We start from the raw sequence: 14276 nt of genomic DNA, 5'->3' as shown, positions 1-14276 counted from the left end.
TTGATCACGACTTTCTGCATGTGACCATCCAGCCCATTCCTTATCCAGCAGTGCTCCACCCATCAAGTCCATGTTTTTCCAGTTTGGTGACCAGGATGTCATGTGGGAAGGAGTCAAATGCCTTACTCAGGTCCAGGTATTTTCACAGACTCAGGGTCATAGAGGAAAAATTGTAGGATCATAGAAAGTTCTGTGCTGGAAGGGACCCCATCTAGTCTAAGTGCTTCCACAGTAAGTAGGGACATTCTCAACTAGACAGGGCTGCCCAGAGCTCTGTTGAGCCTCACCTTGAATATCTCCAGGGATGAGGCTCAACTGGGCAACATGTTCCAGTGTTCCACTACTCTCATGGTAAGGAACTTGTTCCTAACATCCAGTCTAAATCTACTCTTCTCTAGTTTGAAGCCATTCCCCCTCATCCTTTGGAAACAGTCTCTCTCCATCCTTCTTGTAGGCCCCCTTCAGGTAGTGGAATACTATTAGGTCTCCCTAGACCCTTCCCTTCTCCAGGCTGAACAACCCCAGCTCCATCAGCCTGTCTCCACAGCAGAGGTGCTTCAACCCGCTGATCATATCTGCATATGTGTGAGTGGAAAGGAAAGAGGAACATCTTTCCTCTTATGTGTGGTGTAGCTCCCCAGGATGTCATTGATTAACCACATCAAAAAAGAAATAATGCAGCAGGAGTGATGTAATTTACTGGTAATGATAAAAGATGGAACCATCAGTGAATGCAGAGGCAAAGCAATGTATTTTAATCTGCGCTGGCTAGAAAATCAAGTTGTTGTTTTTTAAAGAGCATCTGGGTCAGAATCTTCCCAGGAGTGTCTTGTGCTCCATTTTTTTTTCTCCAGTTTTCGTTTCTTTTAAACAGCTGCACTTGAAAAACTTTCCTGTTGAAACTGTGTATCTTTACACAGTGGCTGCTTGGTGCAGAAGGACTAAGTAAAGGAGTGTACTTCAAATATTTAGACAGTATTTTATTAGAAGTCAGTGTCTAACAGTCACTTCAGCTGATGAGTAAGAAAAACAGCAGTGACAGGAGAATTGCCGATATATAAGTACTGTCTGGGGCATACAACCTATCATACATCACCGATGCTTCACTTTCTAAAGGTGTGGAAATGAAGAAACAAAGCCATGCTGACAGCGCCTGCCCTGACACTCCAAAAAACGCAATCAACAGGAAATTACTGACCAAATGTTATTGCTCCTTGTCTTCTTTCTGCTTTTTCAACAGCTTCCGGCAGCTTTTCTGCCGAAGAGCATCTCTAAACAAACTAATATGCTACAGACTGTTGCCCACAATTATCTACAAGAAAAAGCTCATTAGCATGCTACCTTCATTCTTTACCTCTGGGAATCTAAACCTGACACAGCTAGGTAAAGAAAAAATTCTTTTAGCTTGGGAAAATAGTTTGACTCCTCTGTGATAACTTAAATATGCTCCTGGAAGCGTGTTTAGAACATCCACGCAGGAGTTGTAATTCTTGACTTTTTAATGTATGGCTTTAATGATAAAGGCTCTTACCTTGTAAGATGTTCTGTGAAGCCTGTGCTGATAATTAATGATATGAGGAGACAAGCTTCATCTCTGACAGTAAAGGAGAAGGTCATTTTGCTGGATTACAGCACTCAAGTTTTAACAGGTCAATAAAAGGTGTTGGCTGAAAAAAAAGCCTCAGCCGAGATGCTGATAAAATGTCAGCAGAATTAGTATGCTTGACAGTTTCACCAGAAGCACCTGAAAAGGATTATTGCTGTGAGACAAACGTGCCTCTCTTTAGCCTAATGTGTTAGGTTTGTTAAACTTCTTTCTGGGATCAACAGATTGGATTTCAAATGAGGTTTCAAATGAGGACACAGGGCTGTTTAGTACCCAAAAGTGTGTCTGCTTTGTAGTGATGGTGCTGCCTTTAGAGGTGACAGAATGATCCAAATTCAGTCATGTAAAGGAAGCATACTTTTGAGGAATGGAGCAAAGAGATCTCTGCTCTTAGGAACACTGCTGTCTGTCGTACAATAGCTGTTTCCAAGTGAAGGCTCTGCAAAGGAAAAATCAGATCTAAGGATCAAGCTGACAAATACTCAGATCACTCTTGTAACCTCACCTACAGGGCTCCCAGCACCTGCAGGGCACACAACCACTCTTAGGCACGGCTGCTGAGATAAGAGAATGACTGTAAAATGCTTTCTGGCATCAGGATCTTATTCCATCCTCTTTTGTGGAGTGCCATTTAATGTGGCATTTGGGCAGCAAGTGCACCTTATCTCTGCCTCAAACTCAAAGAAATAAAAATATATATAAAATTATTTCCCAGGTTATAATATATTTGGAAACAAAACTGACCACAGAATTTTCATACTGAATATTGTTAGGGGAAAAAAAAACCCCACAAATTAGAAACAAATGTTTTCCAATCTAGTGCTATGCTGTATACTTACTTTCATCTCAGCTTCTAACTTTGACAGTGGGTTATTACTTATTGAAGTTGAAGTCATATATAAACATATGGTTAATGATGTTCTTAATCATTCTTCAAGATTGAAGCTATTCAGCTATATAATATTATGCCCTTTAATACTTACTGGGCTTTCTTTGAGGGATATAGGTAATAATAAAAAAAATACATTAAAGAAGAGATTGATATTAATTTATATTGCATAGCTATACAGTAAACAGTTTCCTGCATGAACATGCTGTGCTTCAGTTCTTAGTTCAACCTGTCTTTAAATGAAAGCTTTAACAGGAAACTTACATGAGTTAACATATTTCTAAGGCAATTTTAGATAATTTGGTAGGCTACTTTACAAACCTTGAATTTGATTGAAAGACCTATATAGTAATTGAGATTCCCTGATAGGTTCTTTGTAACACATAACCTGCCTCAATTAATTTAACCATTGAAGACTATAATTTTTATGAGGTGAGATTAAAGATTACTTGTGAAAAGGAAATAGCCATTTAGAAAAAAAAAATGTTAGCACACTGAACTTTACTTCTTATCAGTATACCAGAATATTTCACTCCTTTGCATGTGCATTTGATTGGAAACTTCATTACCGTTTTAGAGGTCTGCTTAGAAAAGTATTCACCAGTGCTTTTCTACATTCATCAGATGCTTTTGAAAGCATTACTTTCTACTCCTACAACAAAGTGACACAGCAGAAGAATTTAGACACAGTAGGTAATGTCATCTAATGATTTTCTGGAGGCTTAATGTGTTCATGACCTGGGCCTGCCTCAATGGTAAAGCTCCCAGAGATCTGTGGATGTTTTTTAAGCTCTCTGAATACTATGTTGTGCATAAGTCATCTTTTCTTTTTTTCAGCTCAGAGACAAGTGTAACAACAGTGTTATAAATGATTTTCCAATATGTAACACACAGTTTGTCATACAATCATATAATATTTTTTACCATGGAAAATTGTGGAAATTAATAGTTCAAAAAGCATCAAAAAATCTTTAGAATATAAGGAACTGCTTTATCTAATAGCAAAATATGCAGATACAGACTAATAACCTATTCTGTAAATTAGAGAGTTTTGCTAGGTGACTTTTGTAAGGGAAAGAAAGTGAAAAAGAGTTCATATAAAACAAAGGTAACAGAAGTTGTTGAATTCTACTATGAACAGTATATATGAACAATTCCAACTCAAAAAGTGTTGAAAATTCCATTTGAAAACTTATAATTTGCATTTTAAATCTCTGAATGCTTGAAACTTCTTTTCCTTTACATACACAGACAGAATGCCATTAACGTAGTCATTTATTTCCATTCTTGTACCAAGATCTGCTGCTACTAAATTCTGTAGTAATATTGGAAACACTGACAAATATGAAGTAGGATTTATTATTGATGTGAATAGATTTGGAATTTAGTAGTAGTGTTATAATATTAATCAGTGTTTTTTAGAGATACAATTGATATGCTCAGTGAACTATCTATTATAAAGGCCATCTGAATATTGAATGCTCCATTTCCTTGGCAACTGAATGCCCTACTTGCTGTCATTGAATCTTCCAGAGGAACCACATTACACTGCTGCATCAGCCACATATAATGTCAATGCACTTGAGAACACATGAAGCTCATTGACTAAAACAAAACAGAAAGATACTGTTTGGGGCTGTTTAAAAACACAGAACTAAAACTTAGGAATGTCTTGAAGCCAGAGGTGGATGTAATAATTTTAGAATAATGGATGCCAGCTCCTCTAGGTTGTGCCTCATTTTGAACAGTGATTCATTCAGATGAATTACTCCTTCATTTATGCCTATAATACCTAGACTGTCATATCTCGGAATAATGCAGGACTGAATTGTTAAAAGAAGTTGAAGCAATTGTGGAAAATTATGGTACCCTGTCTACCTCAGGTTCCCAGACAGAGGACATGAGTTTAAATCTGCCTCCAAACTTGTTAACCATGGATTCCAGTTACAGTACAATCCCATGTTCAATTACTTTTTCATTTACCTCATCCTACATGGTTTAATGGCACAAGTTAGTAAGATCAGTGTTAGAACTGCCTGTAAAACCAAATTGTTCAACAAAATGCACAAGTGCTTTCCTTTGAAAATGGAAATCAGCCTATTAAACCTGATTCTAATTGTTTTTGTCTGTTACACAAGTTAGTTAAAGTTGAATTGGAAGCAATCACATGCAGAGAAAGAAATTTTCAGTTCATACTTCAAGCTCTGAGTCTATTTGCATTTAAGCTAGAGGGGGAAAAAGGGGGTTAGAATTTTAGACAATTTAAGACTCACTTCAAGTTCCATGGAATTGAGTGGATTTGCAAGCCTTCAAGGAAGCTGTGAATTTGTAGGAAAATATTCAAGTTATTAATCCTTTTAACAGATCTTGTATTACTCCAATCACTTGCTCTCATAACAAATGCTACAGTACATTTTTGACTGGTAGTGGTATATTGAATCACCTTAACTTGTCCTGAATAGTCACACCTGGTCTACATAAATTCAAACATTTAAGTACTTCCCCATGGTAGACCCTCTAAAATGTGAAAAGCCAAGGCTGTTCTTGCAGAGGATTTGCTCCTTTGCTCCAAATTCCACCTGCTGGGCATTGACCCATTGTTTGAGTTTTATTGTGTCATTGTTTAATCATAATAGCTCTCTTGATAAGGTCCTGTAGCATGTTAATTTTCAAATAATATGACTGAGGAATTCCTGTATGTTCATGAATGCATCCATCGTGGTCCTAGTCATAGGAGCAGCACAGAGTTCTTGTCAACAATCTTAAAGTGAAAAGACTGTTCATTATGTCAGGAGATTTTCTATAGCACTTATAAAAAATGAGTGGGATTAAAAATGAGATCTCTAAAAGGAGGACTTACTAATTGAAAAACATGCGGATAGGTCTGTTACTTTTCAGAGTTTAAGTAGGTACTTGAGGTTTCATGTGAAGTAATTCTTGATTCCCTCATTTCTCCCTTTCAACACATATGAGGGAGCATTAAGTTTCTTCAGTTTCAAAACCTTTTAAGTTATTCAGCCATGTCCAATATTTTAATTAAAATGTGCATGGCATCTTTTCTAGCACTGCAATTAATTCCCTATGAACAGAAAGTAATCTTTACAGAGAAAGATAGCAAAATATGCTAAACAATACATTAAGCAATCTCACACACCCAGAGCAAACTGCTTTACCTTCAAATTTCCTTCTGGTTCTTTTCATTTCCATTATTTCATTTGTTTTTTTCAAGAAAGTAGATGCCAAATTGTTTCAACTTGGTGCCTCACTAGGCAAGAGTGGAAAGTACCAAATTGTCACAGCCACCTGCACTTTGCAATTAAACAACACCAGATGGAGTGAAGGTCTATAGCACTACATCCTAAGTCTCCCACACTTATGCCTCACACCTATTAGTCTTTGCACCTGTGCATTACAGGTGAAACAATGGTTCTAGTAAAAATGCCAGGTACTAATGGTTTGAAAGAGTCCACTGCAATACCAAGCTGCCATCACCACTTCCATTACCTGCTTTTAGTCATGCCCATTTGAAACACTTTCCTGAGGATGTCTTAACCTAAACTTCTGGTAGGTTGCCTTAGATGCAAATTCTTGTTGAAACACAATCACTTGGGTGTACCTGATGGGCCTGTTCAGCTGCAGATGAGTCACACTTTGCAAGAGTCCTTCTGGTAAAGGACTGAAGTAAGCTGAACTGTGTTTATAGAGCAAAGATTTCTAGTCTTTTGTTGTCTCCTTACTCCTTGTTTTCCTTAAGACTCCACTTCCCAACAAACAAACAAAAACTTCAGAGAAAAACAGTTGTTAAGAAAGGACTGGCAGCTGCACAGCTTCAGAGCTCTCTGCAGAATCCAGCTGCACAACTATCTGCATTGCAGGCATCCTCTTTCACATCATCTACTGTGCGTCTGATCTCCCAGACTGGAAGATCTGTGATTAAGTGGAAGGAGATGAAGAAAGGTGTTTCATTTTTCATGCACATTTACCCCTCTAGATTTAGATGATGTCAATTATGAATACTTAATGCTATGCACATCTGCTGTCTAGAAACCGGGAAAGCACAAATCTTTGTAAGCCACTAACAACACAAATTACTTTTGTTTATTAAGCCAAGTTTCTGTCCAAGTCATGCCTATTATCTGTACAATAAAACTTTAATTTTGTGAATGCTCTCAATCCTGTAGCATTATTACTTATTTTTTGGCATATGGCACACATTAAAGATAAAGATATCTGTGTTGATTTTCCCATAGGGACTGGAAGAATCATCCCCCGATACTGGTATAAAGAAAATACTGTGGCTGGAGATACTCTATAAAGACTAACTCCTCCTTTAAAGATGACTCAATCTTGTGCTTCCTCAGATCAATACTAAGGAAATTATAGGCAAAAAATTTGAATACCTAATTTGTTTGTCTGCTTGCTTGTGAAGAAGAGGCTTTTATTTTCAAAGGAAAGAAATTGCCTTTTTCAGCACTTTCACAAGAGCAAGCAAGTTTTGAAAATGTGCTACTCAAGTACTGTAGTTTGGCAAGTTGTGTTTTCCTAAGGGAAAGCCTCTTTGCATAGCAACAAAGTGAAGCAGAATATGAAATATTCTAGTAGTATTAGCCAAGAGAAGTGCAGTGGAAAATAATCAGATCAAACATTGCTGAACATATTGTATTTGAAATGTTTTTACAAAGCTTGCAGTACAGATGCAGTGATAATGAAGAGTGATTATCCGTATTTCTCCTTGGATTTTTTCCCTTCATTAAAAACAACAGTTAATTTTTTGGGGGGTAAACGTAAATGATGATTATTGCTTTCTTTTTTTTTTTTTTTTTAAGCTTCTATAAATAAGAATTGTCTAAGCATTGGTAAAGTGAACAAGAATGAAAGTATCGTTTTCCCCAAAGACACTTCCAGACAAAAGTGATAGCTGATTAAATCCCAGAATTAAGTATTAACACAAATCCCAAGTCACAAATTACTTTGGCTTCCTTATGAAATCTGTTTTAGTATCCCAAGTATAAATAATTTTTCACATCAATATTTTCTCATTAGCAATAAAGTGTGTATGCATCAATTGATTTATTTCACAGTCGTAATATTTGCCACGTCAATCTGCGTGCACCAAGAAAGATGTAAATCCAATATGATTATGTTTCATTGAAGAGCTTGGAGCTTTCCAGCAGTACCTGAGGTCCACTTTTCAACTGAACACTGTTAAAAGGGCCTTGAGTTTAAACATGAAAGTCTTCCCTGTTCTGCATATATTAAAGTATTTGCATATTCAAAGCACAATATGCTCTTAGGAAACAAACAAACAAACATAAAAATACATGAGTCAAATGAGGTAGAAGCACCATATTAATTCATGTGACTGGTTTGAATAGTTAAAACTGCAATTTTAAGAAGACTTTTAGTGTCTGCAATGTTTAAATAGTAAGGCATAATTTTGCAGTGATAATCCTTACAGGAGTCCTATGTTCCTTTAAAATGATAAAGTTATGTCTTCACTGTTATGCATTTACCATTCACCCGAAGAAGATCCTTATTCTTAGTTATGCTTTCTAAACAACTAATCCTGCACATGACACAGCAGCTTTGTCACCGGCTTCAGATAATATGAAATGAAGACATTAAAATGTATCATATTTTATTTCTAGCAACCCCTTCTCTTCTTAATCCTGCAATAGAAGACACTTGTGTATGTGTAGCCTGTATCCATGGCCAAAATAGAGTGTTTACTCTATCACTTTATGACACCTCCCCAGGAAAGAACGATCAGGAAAAGTAATGAAGAGCCACAGGTTCAAGTGAAAACATATTTAACAAAATAGCCAAGCTGGTACCAACATCAACACAAACAATATAAAGCTGTTTTCAGCACAGCAAGGATGCAGCAGTCTCACTAAACAGGAAAGCAATCCTGAAGAGCAGGAAGAGGAGCAGAGCAGAAGTCCAAGAAGAAAACTCCCTCTCCTTACCATGCTTCCTCCTTGGTATGGGATACACCTCTGAGCCAAATCAAGTCAGCTGTGCTGGCTGACTCAGAACGGCTAGTGGCCAGTAGCCCGTGGCTGGCCTGTGAGTCTGTCCTACCAAATCAGGACAATACTGGATAATTAATGTGATGGACCACGGGGTGTTTTAAAATATTTAAAAGACACAGTGTCTGTTTTAAGCACACAGCTTTCATCTCTCGATATCTAAAATAATTGACCTATATTCTTATTAAAATTGTAGGAGATTTGACCTGTCTAAATCCATCACAACAGAAGATTTGTGGCTATGTTTTATCCTCACACTCAACATAGAAGAGCATCAACCGTATGAATTCTAGCGACATATTACCAAACTCTCAACAGCCATATCACTTCCTCTCAAACACTAAAGTTTCAACTTGTCACACAATTTTATCCCATCACCCAAGTTCACTGCACTCAAAGGGGAGCTCTCCAACATATCTCACTCTAGTCTTAAAAGACACTGACTACATTTAACTCCCAAGTCTATTGCTGCTGCCTCAGATCTGGAGAAGGATTTGTGTGCATGAGAATTTGTCTGGCAAAAACACATTGCTGCTATGAACAGTCCTTGTCTCACATACAATTAGACTGAAATGCTTGTATCAATTTGGAACTTCCTTCTACTTCAAATGCAATTTTAATTGTTCAGCTAGAACCATACTCATTTCCTTATCTGCTGTATAGAAGCACTGTCTTATCTGTTACATTTTTCATTCAGCAATTTTCATATTTAGAAATCTAATATGCTACTTTTAAATTATGAAACATAGCTATGTTTATGTTAAAAATTTAGAATGTTTCTGAGTAAAAAGCACCCAAAAGCCCAAACTCAAAAAAGAAAAGCCAAATGAAAACCCAGGACTTTTCTACACAAAAAGAGATACCAGCTTTTTGTTGCATTTTTTTTTTTGTTAGAATTCAACCACAGAAATCTGGTCAGCCAGCATATCTGACTGCCAAGGAATTCATCTAATGCTGTGTTTTTTCAGGATTCCATTATATTGTTGCCTTTAGCCAGACTTGAACTTTTAAACTTCAAAGGCACTGATATTTGGTAGCTATTAAGTGCTTTGGGATAATACAATCAGTAGTTATTAGACTTGGACATACTTTTGGCATTCCAGGTTACGATCTCAAGTATCCAGGAAAAGGGGAAGAGTGTGATTACATCTGTAATTATGAGACTGATTTCCTGTAGGCTTTGTTATTAGACATTTCTCCAAACCAATAGGAAATGTAGTAGGTGAGCTGCTCACATAGTAAAAATGCTTCATCAGAATCCAGGAGCTAAAATGTAGCAAGATAAAGGTTTTCTTTTGTAAAGAATTCCCACTGTCCAAGTAAATGATTCCACTTTCTCCTTGTTGTTGTGCAAAACATACATTATATTGATCCAAGCATAGTTGAACACTATGCAGAAAAAAATATGTTAACCTATTCTAAAAGACAGATTTTATTCTAAGCCCAAATCTATGAGGATTTTTTTACTGACATCCTGGTGAGTTGTATCTCAACAGCTGCTGCTGAAAAAAATCACGCCATGGTTTCAGGCTGAATTCTTTGGAGTATGGTTCTTTTTTAGGGTAGCTTTTGCAAGACATGTTAAGGATGGAAAACACCCTTAAGCCTTGTTTTTACACATCTGTAGCTTGGCAGAGTCCTCAAGGTACTGCACCACTGAAATTATAGGTGTTCCTTGAAGTATTCACCTCACATTTAGACATTTATTGCCTTCTGAATTCCAAAGCCTCCTGGTAAACACCTAGGCTTCATACTTGAGGTAGAGAGCAACAAAGAATTATATATACAAGACCAGCAGAAAGTTATGCCAATAGCAAATCTTAAAAGGAAACTAACAAGGTATTTAAACTATCTTTTTCCTCTTGGAACTTGAAACATGACTTTGCATTTCATTTGTACCCAGCTGAAATGTGATTACTACTTCAGCAGACAAGAGTGTACAAGATACAGATCTTTAGTACACTTCTGAGTTGCTGCCTGGTTGAGTCAGAGAATCGGGGTGATTTAACCAGTTCTCTGTCAGAATTCACATTATCTCCTGCATTTTCTGCTTTGCTCAGGGTAGCTTAGAAGCAGTGGAGAATTTGTCTGGTTTTGATTAGGGTGGTATTTATTAGTCCCTAAAGAAGCAATACTCTTCTTGAAGTTCAGGCTAATTTAAAGTCATGATCTATGGAACTTTCTTGACATTTATTGAAGAATTGCCATTCTGCATAGAAACCTGATGAATTAATTTGAAGACCTTTGTCCCTTGGGTACCTACAGTGGACTGTGTCTGACATTTCTTTTAAAAAAAATATGCTTCAGTATTTTTCAGTACAAAGCAGTGCACAACATGCAAAGGTTATTACCATTTTCATGATTCACTTGAAGCAGAATATCTCTTTTTGAATATTAAAAATCCTGCACACAATTACTTTCTCAATTCCATTATCATTTCTAATATGAGTTCAATAGTGGATGGCTAAAGATGGATAGTTTGGCATAAAATTGAAATTCAATATCTTTACCATACAATAATGTGAATAATTCTAGAGAATGTGACATGTAAGCAAAATAGGATGAAAAAATGTTATTAAATGTTCCTCTCTATCAGCACCTCCCAAATGTTTCCAGAGTGACACTTCATACATTAGTGCTTGCAATAGCACACATCATGTAAAAAAAAAAAAAAGTAATTAAAACTGTTTCCCAGTATAACCTGTGGTTTGAATTTGTCATTTGCTGTCTCAAGAGTTATTGTCTGCTTGATCACATTACTTTGGAGAGGAGACACCAACACGACTTCTTTCTGGTAGCTGCAGAAACTTATAAGATCTTGCCTTGGGGTCCTATATCTTGATTATAGTCTTTTAAGGAAGGAAGATTGCCAAAACATGTGAAAGTATACCAAGGGAAAATCAGATCATCCCTTTCTCACCATTTTTGGAGAAGATGGTTAACATTTCCCTGCCTGGATTTTTTAATCTATTCTGCAAGAAAAATGCAGCTTGCATGTAGTGTCTGCATCTTCTTCACAACCACCAAAGAACAGTGGACTGTAATGAAGGAACCAGACAGTGCTGGCATTCCTTTTACTAAAGAAAATAGGAGGAAACTGCAAGTTTCTAGCACTTCCTTTCTGCTAGGGAATTCTTGCTAGCAGCAATACAGCAAAATGTCAGGAAGATTCTGCTCAAGGAGGATCAGTCCTCACTCAGGTGAGCAATTAGATGGTAGGTGGAGGGTACCGTCAATACAAGTATTTGATGGTAATGCTAGTGGTGCCTGCATACTGTGACATCTCCACATTGTTCTTTATACAGTTCAATTTCAAAGGAAAAATACTTCCCCTCTTCCAGTACCAGTCCAGTTCATCAAGATCAGCTCCGGAGATATAGCAGTGTGCATACAATTATACAGTGCATGTCAGATAAGATATTGCTCTGCTGAAGGACATTAGCTCTGCAACAGCGGTCTTCACAGAACAACAGTCACAGCATGGTAGAGGTTCAAATTGGTCTCTGAAGATCATCTAGTCCAAAAATCCTGATAAAGCATGATTGCCTGGAGTAAATCACACAGGAACATGTCCAGGTGGGTTTTGAATGCCTCCAGAGCTGTTACAAAGGGACTAGTTGAAATCTGAGTTTGGGGTGAAATGCAATGAGGTCAATTCACAAGTTATTAAATAATTTATTAATATATACAAAGATAATTCCCCCAAACTTATTTACAGCTATCCACACAAGCTCTTGGATGTGGTTATCAGAACTGTTTTACAGAATGTCTATGCAATGGAATTTTGAAAGGTTCTAGAAATGTCTTTGCTAGAGAGTCTGGCAGCTTCATGCACCGCTTGTGAGGTTAATCAAATTCCTTAAGCAACTTGAATAAAGAATTCGGAATACTCACCAGTCCTAATGTCTGTGGCCCAAAACATATGCAGCAAAATATTCAACAGAAGTCCTGTGGCGAATTCCACCTGGGCTGCAAAGTGCAATCAGCTGCTGGCTGAGGCGGCAGGCGAGCAGCAGGGGAGCGAGAACGAAGGAGCAGGCAAGCAACTTATTCACCTGTTCACCCCCTTTTATAGGACAATGGCCAAGGCTAATGGTCTCATTGGCCACACACTCACCCAACCAGTTCTGGGCCCCTCAATTCAGGAAAGATGTTGAGGTGCTGGAACATGTCCAGAGAAGGGCAACAAAGCTGGTGAGGGGCCTGGAGCACAAATCCTGTGAGGAGAGGTTGGGGGAGCTGGGCCTGTTTAGCCTGGAGAAGAGGAGGCTCAGGGGTGATCTTATTGCTGTCTGCAACTACCTGAAGGGGCATTGTAGCCAGGTGGGGGGTGGCCTCTTCTCCCAGGCAACCAGCAATAGAACAAGGGGACACAGTCTCAAGTTGTGCCAGGGTAGGTATAGGCTGCATATTAGGAAGAAGTTCTTCACAGAGAGAGTGATTTCCCATCGGAATGGGCTGCCCAGGGAGGTGGTGGAGGCACCGTCCCTGGGGGTCTTCAAGAAAAGCCTGGATGAGGCACTTAGTGCCATGGTCTAGTTGATTGGTTAGGGCTGGGTGATAGGTTGGACTGGATGATCTTGGAGATCTCTTCCAACCTGGTTGATTCTATGATTCTATGAATCACCTCTGGCAATCACCCAAACAGACCCCAAAAAGGCAGAACCCACAGGCTGCTGTCTGCCAAACACGGGGGGCACATAGGCCTTGCACGCGACAGGGGCGTGGGCCTTATGAAACCCCTCTCAGGCGACCGGATGAAACCAGTCTGAAATCAGGACCAACAGTGAAATAAGCTTTCTTTTTGCATGTGACATTTTCATGACCTTAATTATATTATGGCAAAAATGTATAGAAAGAGATATGAATAGATTCTCCCATATATTAATCATAAACTGTGTGGGACATGAGGATTAGTTTTTTCATGGGCCGAGTGGTCAGGCATTGGAATGGGCTGCTGAGGGATGTGGGTGAGTCACCAGCCCTGGTCGTGTTTAAAGGCCATTTGAATATGATTTATGGGATATGGTTTAGAGGAGAACTTTGTAGAGTAGAGATAAAAGTTGGACTTGGTGATCCCAAGGGTCTTTTCCAACCTGAACCTTTAGGTTGTGGGATCTCCTTCTATGGAGACTTTCAAGGCCTATCTGGGTTTCTTTGTCCTGTTTTCCTGCCTCTGGCTGCTGCCCGGGGAGGTGGTGGAGTCGCCGTCCCTGGGGCTGTTCAAGGCAGGATTGGACGTGGCACTTGGTGCCATGGTCTAGCCTTGAGCTCTGTGGTAAAGGGTTGGACTTGATGATCTGTGAGGTCTCTTCCAACCCTGATGATACTGTGATACTGTAAAAAGACAGGAGATGCTCCAGCCCATTTTGTGACCCTTGGGACTCTCTAGCACAAGAGCTAACATAGTGTTTGTTTCACTACTCTAAGCTATTGTGACCCAACACGGGGATGCATTTTGTGGTGATGACATTTGCTCAGGGTTTGGAGTAGAAAAGGGCATAGTGAGATTTCTGTTTAACCTCCTAGGATCATATGTCTGTTCTCCCCTAATATTGTTTTTTAGTATGTTAGCCACCTTAAGGCAAATCTGACAAAGCTGGAGGTCTCACTAGGACTCTGTTCCTGATATACCAAGGGACAGGAATGTAAATAATTTTTGGAAAGTTCTTCTTATTCAGACATTAGCCAGCTGATATCGTGCCTCAAGCCTACCCACTGTGTGTAATTCCAACCAAATCTCCCCAGC

General features: G+C 38.5%; 1 long non-coding RNA gene across 1 annotated transcript; it reads right to left on the bottom strand.

Annotated features, from left to right (window-relative positions):
* Nucleotides 1–7140: 7140 nt before the first annotated feature.
* LOC135178444 (uncharacterized) lies at nucleotides 7141–12496 on the bottom strand. Its single transcript, XR_010303533.1, has 2 exons — nucleotides 12422–12496; nucleotides 7141–8575 (listed from the first exon to the last, which is right to left on the bottom strand). It is a non-coding gene; the product is annotated as an uncharacterized LOC135178444 (long non-coding RNA).
* Nucleotides 12497–14276: the final 1780 nt, after the last annotated feature.

The sequence above is a fragment of the Pogoniulus pusillus genome, chromosome 9 (assembly GCF_015220805.1).
Source record: "Pogoniulus pusillus isolate bPogPus1 chromosome 9, bPogPus1.pri, whole genome shotgun sequence".
NCBI lineage: Eukaryota > Metazoa > Chordata > Aves > Piciformes > Lybiidae > Pogoniulus > Pogoniulus pusillus.
The sequence above is the reverse complement of the archived record's forward strand: the minus strand, read 5'-3'. Positions and strand labels throughout refer to the sequence as shown.